This window comes from Psammomys obesus, unplaced genomic scaffold (assembly GCF_907164565.1).
Source record: "Psammomys obesus unplaced genomic scaffold, mPsaObe1.curated_primary_1811, whole genome shotgun sequence".
Taxonomy (NCBI): Eukaryota; Metazoa; Chordata; class Mammalia; order Rodentia; family Muridae; genus Psammomys; species Psammomys obesus.
Window position 1 is genome coordinate 5,875,298 of NW_026596051.1, and position 19,790 is coordinate 5,895,087.

Genomic DNA, 19,790 nt, shown 5'->3' on the forward strand with positions numbered 1-19,790 from the left:
CAAACAAAAACAAAAACCTACGACATAACAGAAAGGATTAGGTAAAATAGTAACTGAAGTGAGATAAGAGAGATTAATGGGTGTGAATATAATCACAACGTATTGTATTTATGTGTGAATAGTAAAAAGCTAAATAAAGAAAAACATAAATATTAAAAATCGCTCATCTTATCTGGTAAACAGGAATGTCATATTGGCAGCCAAGGATATGGTGGAAGCTCAAGATCTTCACAGATATTCATCCAAAATAAATCATTTAGAATTTACCCATGATTATTTTTTTCTAATCATCTTACCCACAATGTTATGCTGTCCATAATTTTGCATGTCAAGGCCGCAGTCCTACATCTTCCAAGTCAGCTGACCTTCCTGAGCCATCTCAATGGCCACTCAAAGGACAGGAAAAATTTCTCAGCATAGAGGGCTCCCTCCTGCCCCCCTCTCCCCCAATGACTACTTAAAAACGCTAACGTTTTTCAAATACTAAAAAAAACACACGTGAAACAATACGGACAAAATAATATTCATATGTGATAAATTACTTTCCTATTGCCAGGACCTAGTGCTAACAATAAACAATTTAGGAGAGATGATGGGGGTTCGAGGGCTTGTAATCTGAGGGGACAGGGTTCCCGGTGGCAGGGAAATTATGACAGCAGGAGGGAACTGGATATATTGCATCCACAGCCAGGAAGTAGAGAGAAACCAGGAAGCTGTGTCAGGCAAGAAAACCTCAAGCTCCAGACCCTGTACCCTACTTCTCCAGTCAGGCTCTATCTCATATAGTGTCTACAGCTTTTCAAAATAATTCCACCCACTGTGAATGATGTATTCTAACATGGGAGCCCACAGGAAGCATTTCATGTTTAACACTCAATGACTGTGCTCCTGGATAGAACATGTGAAAATAGAGAACCAGACCAGAAGATGATTTGAAGGAAGCTATGGAGCAATACTTTGCCCATAGAACAGAACAGTAAAGACAGGAATAAGCTGGCACTGTACAAAGAGATGTGGCTGTCTCTGGAAAAGGGAGCCAATACTGGTGCCATGTATGTTATGGAATATATTGGTATCTTCACCACAATGGAGGAGGCTGGGGCGCACTTGAAGGGTGGGGCCAAAAGGGTTATCATTTCTGTCTCTTCTGCCAATGTCACCATGTTTGTGATGGAGGTAAACCATGACAACTCACTCAAGATTGTCAGCTGTCTCTGACATGAACTCAGTGGTTGCCTCTTTGACCAGCTCCCCCTGAGAGGCGAGCACAGAGGGCCAGGCCACAGAGGAGGACAATGCAGCCAGTCCTGATGAGACCTGATAAGCTAGGGTTATATGGAAGGGGAAGAGGACCTTCACTATCAATGGACTTGGGGAGGGATATGGGAGGAGATGAGGGAGGGTGGGTGAGATTGGGAAGGAATTAGGGAGGGGCTACAGCTGGGATATAAATTGTGAAAACTGTAATCAATATAAAAAATAAAAATGTAAATTTACAAAAATATTTTATGAAAAAATATCTAATTCAAAATAAATAAAGCTATTGTGAGCAATGTTTAGCTACCCTGGCCAAGGTCATCCATGACAACTTTGGTGTCGCTGAAGGACTCATGACCACGTCATCACTTCTACTCAGAAGACTGTGTTTGGCCCTTCTGGAAAGGTATGGTGTGATGGCCTTTTGACTGCCGAGAACATCATCCCTGCATCAACTGATGATGTCAAGGCTGGGGGCAAGGTCATCCCAGAGCTGAAACAGAAGCTCACTGGCATGGCCTTCCATGTTCCTACAACCAACATGTCTGTTGTGGATCTGACATGTTGACTAGAGAAACCTGCTAAGTATGATGACATCAAGAAGGTGGTGAATAAGGATCTGAGGGCCCACTAAAGAGCATTATGAGCTACACTGAGGACCAGATTTTCTCCTGCGACTTCAACATTGACTCCCACTCTTCCACCTTTGATACTGGGTCTGGAATTGTCCTGAATGACAACTTTGTAAATCTCATTTTCTGGTATGACAGTGAATAAAGCTACAGTAACAGGGTGGTGGACCTCATTGCCTCCATAGCCTTCAAGGAGTGAGAAACCTTGGACCACCCACCCCAGCAAGGGCATTAGAGCAAGAGGGAGGACCAAAAGAAAGACCCTCAGCTTCTGAGAAGTGCCTGTGCCAACTCACCCCGTGACACTGATCATCTCCCTCACAGTCTCACATTCTATACAACCAGGGAGGCCTACTCTCTTGAATACCATCAATAAAGCTCACTGTACCCACAAAAATTAAATAAAGACAAGATTAGGGACTTTTTTTCAGAAACAATGAAGAAAGAAAAGATTAGTCAACTACCTAAATCATTAAGACAACACACACACATACACACAGAGACAGAGACATTCTATATATATTGAAAGTAACTTTTAAATGTTAAAAAAATAAACAGGAAAAACTTCTTAAACTGAGAAACCTTACTGTGAGTATATAGTTACATATATTGGATATTCATTGCAAATGAATGACCATAATCGATGCATCAAAGAACATAAGGCAATAAGAACAGTTATAAAATTTCTATGCAGCTTGGAAAGAGTAAAATGTTATTCAAAAGAGAACTCAGAAGATACAGACTATGTAATTGGAATTGTGAGAAGTCACTAACCTTTTTTAAAGCATATGATGAAGAGAAAGGAAAATAATAAAAAGGCTCACATTCATCAGTGTAGAAAAGAAAAAAAATGAAAGAATGTAAAAAATAGAATTTTTATAAATATGCTACATATTAAATTTACTAATGGATTATTTGTTGATGGTAGATAACTTTATTACTTTATATATCAAGAGGGAAAGAATGTTACAACTGAGTAACAATATTACGAACTAAGTATATGTTTTCTGTAAGATGCTTACATTAAATATAGACAAAGACAGGTATGTAGAAAAGAAAAGAATATTGCACTATGTAAATACTATCAAAAGCAAAATTAATTGACTTTATAAATTCAAACAAATAGTGTTTGAAGATCATCAGGGACACAGACAGAATTTTATAATAATGAAATTGTCAAAACTAAAGGAGTACACATGGCCCAAATGACTTTTGGGATAATCATGGGCAACAATGTAGTGCAAAATACTCAGGCAAAATATATTAAATGAAAGCAAAACAGACAACCTGACTATTATAAGAAGATACAAAAAGATGCTTTGAAGGAATCTATGAAGTGTTACTTTGCCTATAGAGCAATAAAGACAGGAACAATAGAGGAAAGAAAAAATCAACTATCCAAATCTTTAATATAACACACACAAACACACACACACACACACATACACACAGAGAAAGAGAGACTTACTCATTTTTTTTCACTTATAATACTCTAAATTTATACTGGCTTCTTCTCCTCTCTGTTTTGGCTAAAGATTTCAAATTATGTATTCAGTATACAGAAGTCTAACTACAGGCATTCAGATGGACATATAAAATGTCTAGATAGAAATTGAGACTTAAATTTGCGATAACTAAGCTTCCTACATTGGCTAGTGTTCACAGTGCTAAATGGTGCTATGCTTCCCACTAGGAAAGTGAAGTCATCAACAATCTTACCCAGTGATTGAATGTGCGTGCTGCACAACCATATTACTAGGAAATATGGCACAAGTGCAGTAAAATGACCATTATGGGGGTAATTAACCATTTTCTGCTTGGCTTTGATTCCTGCTCCACAAGGAAAGAATTCCTGCCTGGTACTGTAAAGCTGAGCATGTTTGGGATGGGTGGAAATAATTACTGTGGGGAACTTAGTTCTGTTATTTTGTGGAATGGACATTATATGACTATAACATTGCATTCCAAATATTTATATGTATGCCTGTAGACTAGTTTTTCTCTCAGCTTTGGTAAGAGAAGACTCATTTTGCAATATATGATGGTTACTTAACAGACTCATATCTGAGAAAAGTAATGATTAACAAGAGACTATTGAGTGCTCAATCATAAAAGGGACATTTATGTCACTCTCTCCAAAGCTCAGAAACCATCACAGAAGTGGAGGCAAAAAAAATGCAAGAGTCAGTGATTGGAGAAGGGTGCAATGTAAAGTTGTGATCAGGATATGACATGACCATATACTCATGAACTCACAGCAGTTGTGGTACCTGCACAATATCTATACAAAACCTGGTCTGTGAACACTATCTCATGAACAGGGAGCAGCTCATGAGGCTCTGTTCCTCCTTCCATGAGCAGTGAACTATTACAGTGAATATTCTCCTGCCCACACTCAAAAAACAATCTTAATTACATTCAACAGGCCACAAGAAGAAAAAAAAATGTGAAAGGAGGATTGAAAAAAATCAGTGGAAGGGGGGAAATGAGATAACGTAGGTGATTGTAAACTATATATATGTATATGAAATTGTTAAATTATTATTTAATTAAAAAACTAACTTCATGTTTAATGTATAAATGATATAAATAGACATTTATTCAAAAAAGATATACAAGTGAAAGTAGGAAATTAAAAATATAATCTACTTTACTAAACAAATGAGAAAGTCAAATCAAAATCACTGTAATAAATATCTCATACCCATTAATATGTCATATCCAAAATGAAAATCAAAATGCAAGTGATATTGATGATATGAAGAAATTATGAACTTCTGTTTGTTCTAGAAAGTATTTTGGCAGGTATGGACTCAATAAACTAAAAATGGAATTATGTTATTGTACAATCTTACTTCTTTGTATATTAAAGAGATTTTAAAGCAAATTTTAACATCTGTGCCTTCATGTAAACTGTTGGAACTCTTCAGCTTTTTTACCAATAAAATAAAAGTTTGGTTTTCCTTTTATTATTATTATTATTCTCATATCAATAAAGAAATCTAGTTTTTACTTAATGTTCATTGTCTTCTCCAATTTGTCATAGACCTGTCATTGAGGCCTTTAATTCCCAACTCCAATTCCCTTTTTCATAAATTTATTTTTTTATTTTCCACATCTACAAAAGTTGTCTTCAGATTGGCACTAGCTAAGCCATTTCTTCGGTCCTGCTATTTCTTTATGGCATGGCCAACATTCTTGTCTACTAACAGAACATGCACATACATGCTCCAGTTTACCTCCTCACAAGTTAATGATAAAGGATATTAAATAATTGTTTTTTATATCAATGGGAGTAACAGACCAGAGGATAGAAAGCAGCATGTTCTACAATACCAGGAGCAGTTAACACATTCATGGAATCAGGTATTTTCTCTGATAGATATACCTACTTTGAAAGGTTATTATAGGTTCTTAAGGAAGAAAAAACAAAACACACCCCTCCAAAACTATGTAGAATATGTAAAGGAAGAAATATTATTAGAAAATATGTTTTCATAGATTTAATAGAGTCATCATTTTTTAATCTAACTTTCTATAATGAGGACTTTTATTATCTGAACATTATGAAAGCAATAGAACCAAAAATTCTGGCCCCAGGGTCTTTTCTGAGACTGATACTCCGCACAAGGACCATTCATGGAGACAACCTAGAAACCCTAAACAGATGTAACTCATAGCAGTTCAGTCTCCAAGTAGGTGTCCTAGTAAGGGCAACAGGGGCTGTCTCTGACATGAACTCAGTGGATGGCTCTTTGATCACGTCCCCCTTTGGGAGGGAGCAGCCTTACCAGGCCACAGAGGAAGACAGTGCAGCCAGTCCTGATGAGATCTGATAGACTAGGGTAAGTTGGAAGGGGAGGATGTCCTCTTCTATCAGTGGACTTGGGGAGGGGCATGGGAGGAGATGAGGGAGGGAGAGTGGGATTGGGAGGGAATGAGGGAGGGGGCTACAGCTGGGATACAAAGTGAATACATTGCAATAAATAAAAAAATTAAAAATAGGCTTATGTAGAACTTGATCTTAACAGTTGGTGTCTAGGTTGGAAAAATAGAGTATCTTCTTGAAGAAGGCTTTTTCCTGTGTTGGATGATGTTGCAGAAAACTTGCATTAGATATTTTTTTCCACACTAATTAAAACAACCATAAGAGATGCTGTGAAAGGGAAAGCAAGCCTTCCACTCATTAAAATAACTCTGATATCAACTTCAATCTACTTACTAATGTACATTCTTCTAAGGACTTTGTTGACAGAAATGTACGCAGTTATTTTAAAAGCACTATGCTATTCTGTTTTTCTTTACATTTTAAAGATAAGAAGAAATCAATGCAAATGCATAATAAATTTCCCAGGGTCAGAAATGACTACTTACAAATTCAACATTTGGCCTGTATGCACATAGTTAGAATCAATTAAGGTAATTTCTCAAAGAAATACAGTATCTCTTGCATCCATCCTTTGGTTTCTGACATTCCTGAACACTCTTCAATGCTTTCTTTGCAATTGTCCTTAGAAATAGGTCCTATGCCATGGCATTCAGTGTCTATGTTACATGCATTTCATTTCTTCCTGTCAAATAAAGCTGTTGTTTACCTTCTGATGAGTAAAATATTTTTAATTAATTTGACATTTTTTAAGTTATCAGAGTTGTGAATATTTTCTGTGTTTTTACTAGAGGATTTTCATTTCGTTAAAATAATTACAGAAGCCAAAAGTCAAAAAGTTTTGCTGTGTCTTGCTTTATGAGCTGAGGTCCTCCTAAAAGTGTTCTTTTATTTGGACCTATAAACTTTAAAAGATACTTAGTTCACCAAAACTTTCTGCCTGACACAAAATGGGAATCTTAACCCCTGAATTGCAATCTTGGAAGATAACAGGCTCACTCCATGTACCTTGTACTGTGATTGATTTTCAGCTGCTCTTCAGCAATCGGCGAGGCACTTAATTGAAAAAAAATTCTCCATTCTTTCAAACTCTGCCAGGAGCAAACACAGAGGAAAAGTGTGTTTTCTCCTAGTTAGACAAACTCTAAATGCATTCAACAGCTGATGTGGAAGTAGGTGATGAGCAATCATAGGAAGCCTAGCCTCTCTGGATAGTAAAGAATGTACTTTAATGTTGTGCCAATGTACCAGCATTGAGGTTTTCAAAAACAAATGCTCTGTTAAAATACTCAGAGACTTCTATACTGTCGACTTTTCAGTTCTTACAACACTAGGATGTATGCAATTATGAATGTCTTTCCATGGCCACCACCACTGAATGGTCATATTTAGCATGTATTCTGAATCAGCTTTATCATAAGATAGAGTTTTCTAAACTAACAACTAACCACAAAAAGACATAATTTCTGAGATGAAAATTTGTTACATATAGTAACACAGGTTCACAAAATGTCAGTAAAATGTTTTGACGTTTTCGTTTTTCCATGAATAACATGACAGAGACCCAGCCCAACAGCGATGATTAGAAGACAAGCTATTTGTGTTGGTCATAAAAATTCATAGTGTTGCAAACTGGGCTGACAAGAAAAATCCAACATCTGAATTGGGCATATCAGAATATGAGAATAGCCACGTATTTGAACATTTATGTGTTCAACAAGCATTTTTAATATCTCTAGTGTGAATCAAAATGTTACATCTTAGCCAAAATAGTCATCATCAGAAGATATGTGAAGTTATAAATTCACATTCAAAAATTATAATTTCACATGCATGCAAATCACACATATTTCATGCATTTTATGTTTTTTTTATTGTAAGCTAGAAACACCTATATGAAGTAAAAATTACTGCAGTATATTTGACAAACCACATATATTTTGTATTTAACTTATAAGCCTATGTTAATATTGAGAACTAGGAGAAAGTGAAAACAAAGAGATGTAGGAGGAAAATATGTTATATCATATAGTTGATTCATTTAACACGAGGATTCCAGCATTGGGAAATCAAAGTACAAAGCAACCTATTAGATTTATTAGATATTGCAGAGCTGATACAACTATCTATACCAACTAAGTTGATAGAGAAATATAATAAATAAGATATAATATAAGAAGACTATTTAAAAATAGTTTATCAACCCTCATTCAGAAAGGCTAATGGGATGGACATCCGAAGAGGGAGAAAACAGGGAACAGAACAGGAGCCTACCACAGAAGGACTCTGAAAGATTCTACCCTGCAGGGTATCCAAGTAGAGGCTGACTCATAACAAAATTTGGGGGAGAATGCAGGTAATCTTATGAAAGAATGGGGAGGTAGAAAGACCTGGAGGGGACAGGAGCTCCACAAGTTAAAAAGAAAAAACAAAACAAACAAACAAACAAACAAACAAACAAAAAAAACCAAATATGGCCACAGGGATCTTATTTCTGAGACTGATACTCCAACCAAGGACCATTCTTGGAGATTACTAGATCCCCTGCACAAATATAATTTATGGAGTTCAGTGTCCAAGTGGGTTCTTTAGTAATGGGAACAGGGACTATCTCTGACATGAACTAAGTGGCTTGATCTTTGAGGAAGACAATGCATCCACTTCTGATGAGACCTGATAAACTAGGATCAGATGGAAGTAGAGGAGGTCCTCCCCTATCAATGGACTGGGGGAGGGGCATGATTGGAGAAGAGGGAGGGTAGGATTTGGAGGGGACAAGGGAGGGGGCTAAAGTTGGTATACAAAGTAAATAAACTGTAATTAATAAAAAAATAAATAATTTTTTAAAAGTAGTTTATCAGTATCTGAAATGTGGTTTAGCAAATATGATGTTAGGTCAAAAGAAGATGAATTTTACTTTTACTATATATGTGCTCTGTAAAAAGAATTCTATTGATTATCAACAGATATTTTTTTGTTAAGTATGGAATGCTTCACTAATTTGTGTGTCATTCTTGTGCAGAGGGCATGTTAATCTTCTCTGTATCGTTCCAATTTTAATATATGTGCTGCCAAAGCAAGCATCAAATATTGATTATTATTTTAGATATCATATTAACCTATCTCAATTTCTCTATTTTCTCTTTTATTTTATTTTTAAATTATTATTTTTATTACAGTTTATTCACTTTGTATCCTGACAGTGACTCTCCCTTGTCTCCGCCCAATCCCACCCTCTCCGCCCCCCAATGTGCCCCTCCTTTTCCCTTAGTCCACTGAGAGAGGAGGTCCTCCTCCCCTTCTATCTGAATCTAGCCTATCAGGTCTCATCAGGATTGGCTGCATTGTCTTCCTGAGTAGCCTGGCAAGGCTGCATCCCCCAGGGGGAAGTGATCAGAGAGCCTACCACTAAGTTCATGTCAGAGACAGTCCCAGTACCCCTTACTAGAGCACTCACTTGGGCCCTGTGGGTTCTGAAAAGGATGATACACCAACCAAGGACCTAAACCCTGCTCAGATATAGCCCATAGACTCAGTCTCCAAGTGATATTTCATTAATATATTTTAAAATTGCTTTTTAAATTTGCTAGAAAATGTAAACATCATGAAACTATTCCACATTAGTTGGGGTAAGCTAAATTCTTTTCCAAGTCATGCTCATTCTTATTTTCCTTAAAAATAAACTATCTCTAATTCCCTTGGAGTAAGAGAAAGTTGAATTGCCAGCACAGTTAGAGAATTCACTGGCAGACAGACAGGACACTACTCGAATTTAGAAAATCTACACTATACTTTCCAAATATTTTGTTTGTTTATATTTTTTCTTTGGTTATAACCAACTCGACCCTAGGACCCTAGGTGCCTTTTAAAAACACAATGTAGTAAAATCTGATTGTTTATTCAGTTTATTTCTCAGTGCTTCTTTTGAATCTACTGTAGACTCAATGAGGAAACTAGCATTTTTGCTATGGGCAACCCAAAGAAATTAGTTCTATTTCATGTGAAACAGTGTTTCCCTTAAAAGGTCTGTCCTAATGACTTACTGTGTGGACATGGCCAGACACTAGATAGTGACCCACCAACAGCTTTATCTTATGTGTGTTCCCAGTCATTTATAGCAGCTTATTCTACAAGCTACTCATCGATACTTAGATTAACAACTGCAAATTAGTTTACTAGATACAAATATGAAGTTTGCTTCTCAGAGCAGGTATGTGAAGCAGAGACTGCTTCTATCTCCATGTTACGGAGATAAGTAAAAAAAATATAAGCTATTTTATTTGCCTAAGTCTCCACCATTTGTAGTGAGAAGAGATGAGATAGAATCAGGCTCTCCAGCTGAAATGTATACTACCAGTGTTCAAGGTTTGAGAGCATTGGGAACAACAAAATTAAAATGGATTGAATTGTGTTCTAAAACTCTTCAAAATACTTGAGGGTCTACATTTCCATATGTGCTTAAGCTTCATTTTAGTTTAGACCTTTTATTTGTACTACAACTATTTAGCACCCAAATCCAGTGAGAATTGAATTGATTGCAGAAAGCCAAGGCATAGGAATCCCACACCCTTATGCCCCTGGAATGACTCTGCTATCTACCATGTCATGTTTCCATTTTTACAACACCTTATAACTACCTTAATAATAAGCTGCCATTAAATCTGTAAACTGTGGAAGGTCACTGAAGTATGTGTGTGATTAAGAGTAAACAGAAATCTCATTGTCCTGGCCTCACGCAGACTCACATATCTTGGTGCCCTGTCTGTGTGCTGCTGTTTAATGTTGCGGGAGAGGTGCTGCTTCTTCCTGAAGCCCACACCTCTGTTCTGGCTTCCCTGGGACGGAGGCTTAACTTTTGGAATTAGAAGTAGAGTTGCTGTGCCATTTGTTTACTTCCAGAAAACTGTGATCAAAAGCCCCTAACATAAGCTAAAAAACATAGCTTAGAGGAGTCAACATCTGGTAGATAATACTTAAATTCCTTGCAATCCTACTTTTACACCCTGCTAGGATAAAATCAATCTTCTCTTTAGTGGGAAAAACAAAATAAACAATAACTTTCTTGCTGTGAATTTAAGTCTGAAGTTTTAAAAACTAATTCCTGCTTATTTTTCAGAGACAGCTGTAGCTTCTGTAGTGATTTGTGTCTTCAGACAAAATGAGTACAAAATAGATACTTGTCAATACTTTTCAGGATGACTTGACCAAATTAAGTATTAAGTTGAGGACAGAGAAACAGTTTATTGTTGGGTGTTTTTGAACACACACACACACACACACACACACACACATACTCTCTTTCTGTGTGTATGTGTGTGTGTATGTGTGTGTGTGTGTGTATGTGTGTGTCTGTGTGTGTGTGTGTGTGTGTGTGTGTGTCCATCTACAATGCTCATCAAAGCTAGAAGAGAGTGTCTAATCACCGGGAGCTAGAATCACAGTCAATTGTGAGCTGCCTAATCTGGGTACCGGTGCCAAACTCAATTCCTCTGGAAAAGCAGTTTTCAAACCACAAAAACATCCCTCCAACACTGAGAGTTTTAAAATAAACACTTAGAGCATGTTTATGAAAATGATAACATGAAAGGTAAAAGTAAAGTAGATATCATTCCTTAGCACAAAAATAAAGAAAAGTCTTTAAAGTTATAAATGGTGATGATAAAACAATAATTAAAATCTTCTTCAACCAGGAAAGACTTCCAGCGAAAGGAAGGGGACACCAACCAGCCACAAAGCCTGAGACCCACAATTTGACATGTCACCAAGATAAGGAACAGAATTGAGGGAACGACCAACCAATGACTGGCACATCATGAGACTCACTAAAGAGAAAAAAAAACTTCTGACACTGTTATTAATACTCTGCTACACTTACAGAACGGAATCTAGCATAACAACCTTGAGAGAAGCTTCCTCCAGCAACTGATGAGAACAGATGATGAGACTCACAACAAAACAGTAGGAGGAGCTTGGGAAATTCCGTGGGAATGGGGGACAAATGATGAAGGAGCCAGAGAGGTCAAGAACACTACAAGAAGGTATACAGAATCAACTAACCTGGACCTGAAGGGGCCCACAGAGACTGAACCACCAAACAGAGAGCATACACAGATGAACCTATGCCTTCAACACATATGTAACAGTCGTGTAGCTCAATCTTCATGTGGGTCCCCTAACAGTAGGAGCAGGGACTATAGCTGACTCTGTTCCCTGCCTTTGGATCCTGGTCCCCTAACTGAGGTGCTTTGCTTAGCCACATAGGACAAGATGTGCTTAGTTCTACTACAACTTATATGCCAAGACATATTGATAGCTGTGGGAAGCCTCCCTTTTTCTGAGTCTCTCTTGAGGGAAAAGGGAGGACAGGGGATGAAGGCAGGAAGTGAGGTAAGAGGGAAGGACTGGGAGGGGAGAAGGGAGCTAAAGCTGTAATTGGGATGTAAAATAAATTAATTAAAATAAAATTACTATTTTGTATATTTTATTAGTATATTTTTATAATTATTTGTATATTTTTACAAATAAGTGGCTTAAATAATTTGTGTTTAAGATCACATGGATCTAAACTTTTCAACTCTAAATGAATTAGATGAATGGAAATTATTTCATGCTGAGACTCCATCACTGAAGAACTGTGCTAATTCTGGACAAGCACTGATGTAGGCACTAAAAGACTGCCTAATAGGTTATTTGCATATATTTATTCAGCTAGGATAGAGGCAAAAATAATTGTGGAAGCCATACATTACAATTTTCTATTAAAATTATTCATGATTAGGTAGTTTCAATAAGGCAGATAAGAATACAATGCTGGCTGGAGAAAGAGGTCCCAGGTATAATCCACAGTGCAACAACAACAAAACAACAAAAAAATAGATAAGAATTTTACTAAGACATATGTCATTTTAGGAACATATAATCTGAAGTACATGCTTCATAGAGTTGGAATTAATGTAGCAGAAATGGTAATTGAGAGGTAAAAATTCTTCAAAGTAGTAGAATCTTCTAAGATCTTTGCACTTAGTCACCTTAGACAGGTGGTTAGGTTTCTAGTACGTAACATTTTTTTTTCTTTTGAGTGAGCCTTAAGTTCACTTAGACAACTCTTGCATTATCATCACTATTACACCTTTCAGCCACTATTACAACTTTCTGGATATCTTACCAATCTGCTCTAATTATCATGCCAATTACTATGGTCCATCTGTGTCACAGAGGATCAGGACTATTAATTACTTCTCTTGTTGACCTTGTGCCTAATACTTTCTGGTACAATGGTATCTCAATGATGAAAGGCTTTCAAGCTATATTCAGCTCTAATCATGTAAGTCCTGTATCCCAAGTGTACAGTGAATTTAGCAATAGTGGCTTACCTTCACCATAGTGTAAGAAGCACGATAGACAACAATAGTCTATAATGGTTTAGGAATCACTTGGTGTGCCTGGATTGGCCCCTTAAAAGGTTTCTTAAGATTAATGGTGGGTTTTGTGTTATTCTATGGTTTATATGGGGAGCACTGTTGGCCTAAGTGTCATAACTGCATTTGAATATATTTATATGTATGAATAAGCATTTACTTTTGTGTATCATATGTAATGTTTAGCTATCACCTTTTATCCAAGAAACATCTTTCTGTAGCAAAAGGAGACCATTACTAAAATATAACACCAGACACACTACAAAGATTAGTAGACTGTGGTGCTAAATCTCCAATGGGTACATCTACATTACAACTCCTGAATCTATGGTTCAGGAAACCTCACAGAAAACTGGTACAGAAAGTTAGTAAGAGCTAGAATATGAGGAAGTATGGGGTGGGACTGACTCTCTTAGAAATAGTAGCATTTCTAAGAACTGAACTGACCCTATTAACAGATATACTAAAGCAGAAGGGTTAAACCTAAGGAGAACCATCCCAAAGACAGAAAGCTACAGGCAACTACAGGAATGCTCAGAGGGGAGGAATTACCTCTCCAAAGCATGAGCTTCCTAACTGGTATCCAGTACAAAGTGTTCAGCTCTGAAATCATATACACACAAATATTGAAAAATGGTTTCCGGATACTGTATTTATGTATTTGTCCATATGTGAATGTGTAGCAATAATATTCAAAGTAAAAGAGGATATCAATTTGAAAACTGAAGGGACATATGAATTGTTGGAATGAGGAAAAATGGAGAGAATGGAGATAGCAAATGGAAGGAAGAAAATTATTTAACTATATTTAAATTTGTAAAAACATTTAACATAAAATTAAAAGCATCTTAAGCATCAGTTATAAACACAGGATAGTTGACCTCTTATGCCCAGGCTGTCACCTCATTTTACACTGTGACTGAACCCTTATTGTCTGCAGCCTTACAGTTAATGTGGAAGAAAGGCTTGTTAGGGTGATATAAACATCCCTCTCGAGGCATGCACGGTTAGGATCCATCTTGTGCATCTGTCGTTCTGCAGCTACAGAACTCAACGCTATCTCTGCAGGAGATAACAAAAGGTTCAAAATGTTTAAGTGACTACAGCCAGTATTGCTTTATCAAAATTCAATCAGTTCAGTCACTTACAATTTTACACAGAAACTTTACTTGTGATCAATTTCTGTCAATTAGAAATTCTGTAATTGTCTCAAAAATAAAGTAAATATATAAATTGTTACCATAAAATTATGTAACTGATCATTGTTCTGCTTATATATTTCCAGTGACAAAGAGTGTTGTATACAATAAACATGTAAAAGGTTTTTCTTAGCATAAAATGAGGTAAAATAAATCAGTATAATTACAGGATGATGATTTTATTGATTTCTATGCTTTAAGAAAGTGAAAATATTGAAAGAATTAGTATTATCAATGCTTTTTTAACTTCAAATTAATGAAATGCACAGAATAATAGAAGCATTCATTCAAAAAAAGCTATGAAAATACATTGCATACTGTTAGTTCAGTGCTGTTTCTGTTTTGCTAGGATAATTTTCTCTTCAGCAATTTTCCCTACAATGATGATTAAGAGGTGTGTATGAAAAAAACATGACCCATACTAACAGAATAAGTCAAAGTCACAGAGGCCTATTTTCAACAACTAAACAAGCTGCATTCCAGCTACCAAATATCATGAAAGTAAAGATTATCAGTAAAAACATACACATTGCAAATAAAAAATTGAAATAATTTGAGTATCTATCGTATTGACGAAAATGAAAGCTTACTGCATCATTAAATAGAATATGAAATCGAGGAGATTAGACATTAGGAACTTGAAGAAGGAGATGTAAAGGTGAAGAAGTGAGTAAATAAAAGTTGAACAAAATTTTTGAGGTATAGCGATAAGTGACTAAAAAGTCTTAGAAATCTGTATATAGCGTCAAATGCACCTGTAAGCACGCCATGGTTATTTACGGGAACGAGAGAAAACAATGTTTAGAAACGTTATTGGGGAAAGTAATAGATAAATGGCTTATATTTGATTAAAAATATGTGGACTTATATTTCCAGAAGATATAATAATATCAAGGTTTATAGATTCAAAGAAATCAAGGAAATAGAAGAGCAAAACTGTAGAACCAAAAGCAGAAGAGACAATCTCTGTAACATCAAAATTCAGCAACAAATGTAACATCAAATTCAGGATGCCCTTTGGAGTTCAGGTGTCTTCTCAGTTGTCAGGAAGTCCAGCATTGTGCAACTGGACTCTAAAAGATAATTTATTAACAAATAAACCATGATATCCAAATAATCTTAAAAATAAGTGACAAAGACTGTCACTATTACAAATAAAGAAATTAAAGAAGTAGCTGCATTTGTCACAAATGCACCTTCTGCAGGAGAAATATGAATGATACTAGGTATAATGGCAGTGATACCAATTTGTTGTTGGATTTATAATGTATAAATATAAACACAGTGAAGCAGTATTTGAGATTTCTCATTTATTAGAACTGTATGTTTTAGTGGGATGAGATATGTGGCATAATATTCAGAAAATAACAAAAAAAATTAAATTTCCCATTAGAGCTTATTTATTATAACAAGCAAAAATATAGGAATAACAATACAATACATGACATCAGAACTACAAACTAAAACAGTAACTGTAATATACCAATAATAAAATTGAGTATTAAGTTAATAAATTATAAAGGGATGACTATCAGGAGGTCCTCCCCTATCAGGACAAAGACCAAGAGTGTCAGATTAGATTAAAACACAAATTAACAGATAGACTTACAAATAAGGAATACACTTTAAACACACAAAAAAATACTACAAAAATGATAGAAGAATTTTATATTATTCAAGTAATAACAAAATGAAGGCTAGGTAATTGTTACAATATATGACCAAAATCAATTTTTGGACAAGACATATACTGAAATAACTTCTTTAGAGACAGAGAGGTCTGTTTTATTATAGGGAGTGCTTTAATTTAGCAGAAAGTAAAGGAAGATGGAATAGAATTTCCAGCAATATGAATGTGAGATTTGAAAAAAGAAAATTATAATTTTAGTTATAATTAAATAAATATAAAACTAATAATTTAGAAGTTTCAATATTATGATCTACATAATTGATAAAATACCTAGTCATAGGAAATAAAGATTAGAAACCAACTGCCAATTGTTCAATTACACTACCACAGCAGAAAATTCACTGTGTTCAAGAATATTTGGAATGCCTAAAGTTCAATTCAGACAAGATACTATAATAATAGAATAAAGAATATAATCAGGAAACAGGACAGGAGCCTACACAGAGGGCCTCTGAAAGACTCTACCCAGCAGAGTATCAAAGCAGATGCTGAGGCTCATAGCCAAAGTTTGGGCAGAGTGCAGGGATTCTTAGGAAAAAAGGGGAGACAGTAAGACCTGGAGAGGACAAGAGCTCTACAAGAAGAGGAACAGAACCAAAATATCTAGGCACAGGGTTCTTTCTGAGACTGATACTCCAACCAAGGACCATTCATGGATATAACCAAGAACCCCTGCTCAGACGTAGCCCATGGCAGCTCAGTATCCAAGTTGGTTGCCTAGTAAGGGGAACAGAGACTGTCTCTGACATGAACTCATTGGCTAACTCTTTGATCACCTCCCCCTAATGGGGTAGCAGCCTTTCCAGGCCACAGAGGAGGACATTGCAGCCATTTCTGATGAGACCTGATAAGCTAGGCTCAGATGGAAAGAGAGGAGGACTTCACCTATCCATGACTTGGAGAGGGGGCATGTGAGGAAATGAGGAAGGGAGGTGAGATTGGGAGGAAATGAGGGAGGAGTCTACAACTGGGATAAAAGGTGAATAAACTGTAATTAGTATAAAAAACAACAATTTAATTAAAAAAGAATATAATTACATGATTATTCCATAGACTTTAATATATTAAAAAAACTCTAAACCCTGTTTATACTTTAATGTTCTCAATCAACTTTGTCTAGAATGCAAGTATCAAATAATGTCAGTGAACACTGGGCTGAAGAGTGTAAACCTATGTTTTCTGAATAAAATCAGTTCCACTGCAAAGATTGTCATTCCTTCCTCCAACACTTAGTATACTTAAAACCTAAGCAATGTAATCAGACAAAAATAAATAAATAAGCTGCACATAATTTGGAGAGGAATGCAAGGGTCTATTCATAGACATGTTCCTCATAATCTAAGGATTCTAAAGAAATGATTAAAACTAACAAACATGAAGAGCTAATTTTTAGTCAAGCAAGATAAAAAAATAAGTGTATTTTGATTTATGAACCATGACTAATATAAATGAAATTAATGACTCAATTTCTTTTGATTTTATATGAAATAATAAAAGATTCATATATAATTTTCCAACAGTTAAAACCTTCCAGGAAAAAATTGTTATTTCTGGTATATAATCACTTATAAGTGGATATTAGTCATATAATATAGTATAAATATATTAAAATCTATAGTCCTAAATAAGCTAAAAAAAGAAGAAGGACCCTAGGGAAGATGCTTAATTCTCATTCAGTAGGGCAAACAGGATAGACATCAGAAATAGGAGAAGACAGCAGGACAGGAGCCTTCCACAAGGGACCTCTCAAAGATTCTACCCAACGTATGGAAGGAAGATAGTAAGACTCATAGCCGAACTTTGGGCAGAGTGCCAGAAACCTTACAGAAGAAGATGGAGATAGAAAGACCTGAAGGGATCAGGAACTCCACAAGGAGAACAACAGAACCAGAAAATCGGGACACGGGGGACCCTGCAGAGACTGATACAAGGACGTCATATGGAGAGGACTTAGATAGAGCCCCTGTTTAGAGGAAGCCCATAGACTATTCAGTTTTCAAGTGTGTTCCCTCATAAGGGGTGCAGAGGCTGTCTCTGACATGAAATCAGTGGCCTGCTCTTTAATCACCGACCCCAGGAGGGTGCACCCTTGCCAGGCCACAGAGGAAGATGATGCAGCCAGCCCTGATGAGACCTGATAGGCTAAGGTCAGATAGAAGGGGAGGATTAAAAAGGAAAAGGGCTTAGGGGGAGAAGAGGAAGAGTGGGTGAATCTGGGAGGAGACAAGGGAGGGGGCTGCAGCAGAGATACAAAATGAATAAATGTAAATGAACAAATAAATAAAAAATAAGTAAATTAATTAATTAATTAATTAATTAAAATTTTATATTTTTATTATTAGTTATATTTTATTAACTGTATCCCACTACCTCATTCCCTCCCATCCTCCCTCTCTCATCTCTCTGCCCCTTTCCAAGTCCACTAATAAGGGAAAGAAAAATTATTTCAATCTGAGAGTAATGAAAGAGATAAAAATAAAGGTTATAGTAAGATCTGGAGAGGACAGGAGTCCCACAAGGAGAGCAACAGAACCAAAAAATCTGGGCACAGGGTCTTTCCTGAGACTCATACTCCAACCAAGGACCATGCATGGAGATAACCTAGAACCCCTGCTCAGATGTAGCCCATGGCAGCTCAGTGCCCAAGTGGGTTCCATAGTAATGGGAACAGGACTGTCTCTGACAATCTGATTGGCCTGCTCTTTGATCACCTTCCCCTGAGCAGGTAGAAGCCTTACCAGTCCACAGAGAAAGACAATGCATCCAGTCCTGATAAACTAGGAAAAGAAGGAAGGAGAGGTAGCCCTCCCCTGTCAGTGGACTGGGGGCAGGGATATGGGTAGAGAAGGGGGAGGGAGGGTGGGATTGGGAGTGGTTGAGAGGGAGCTACAGAGGCTCTACAAAATGAATAAGCTGTAATTAATAAAAATAAAAATAAAAAATATATCAAAAAATAATTATATTGCCATCTTAGGATTGAATTTTTTCATATTGTTGATGCTTCATTTCTGTTTGCCTTTGTGCAATTAAATAGGTACCAGAATACTAGATAATAGATTGTAGAACAAATTTTATAATCTTGAAGTTTATTCATTTTTCTTTTATTATTATTATTATTAATTACACTTTATTCATTTTGTATCCCCCCATAAGCCCCTCCCTCCTCCCCTCCCGATCCCACCCTCCCCCCCTTTCTACATGCATGCCCCTCCCAAAGTTCACCGATAGGGGAGGTCCTCCTCTCCTTCTTTCTGATCTTAGTCTATCAGTTCTCATCAGAAGTGGCTGCATTGTCAGGGTTCTAGGTTATCTTCACGGATAGTCCTTGGTTGGAGTATGAGTCTCTGGGAAGTTCCCTGTGTTCAAATTATCTTGTTCTGTTGCTCTCCTTGTGGAGTTCCTGTCCTCTCAAGCTCCCACTATCTCCCACTTCTTTCATAAAATTCCATTCACTCTGCCCATCAGTTGGCCATCAGGCTCAGCATCTGCTTTGACAGTCTGCACTGCAGGGGCTTTCAGAGGCCCTCTGTGGCAGGTTCCAAGGTTGTTTCCTGTTTTCTTCTTCTGGCTTTCAGAGGCGCTCTGTAGCAGGTTCCTAGGTTGTTTCCTGTTTTCTTTTTCTTCTGATGTCCATCCTCTTTGCCTTTCAGTATGGGGATTGAATATTTTAGTTAGGGTCCTCTCTTTTGCTTAGTTTTTTTTTAGATG

At 36.5% G+C, this 19,790-nt stretch overlaps 1 non-coding gene and 1 pseudogene across 1 annotated transcript; one reads left to right on the forward strand and one right to left on the reverse strand.

The window, feature by feature from the left end:
• The first annotated feature begins 1,011 nt into the window (after positions 1–1,011).
• LOC129688953 (glyceraldehyde-3-phosphate dehydrogenase-like) lies at positions 1,012–2,088 on the forward strand (annotated as a pseudogene).
• Positions 2,089–8,752: 6,664 nt separating this feature from the next.
• On the reverse strand, positions 8,753–8,855 carry LOC129689186 (U6 spliceosomal RNA). Its single transcript, XR_008722055.1, has one exon. It is a non-coding gene; the product is annotated as a U6 spliceosomal RNA (small nuclear RNA).
• Between the last annotated feature and the right edge of the window lie 10,935 nt (positions 8,856–19,790).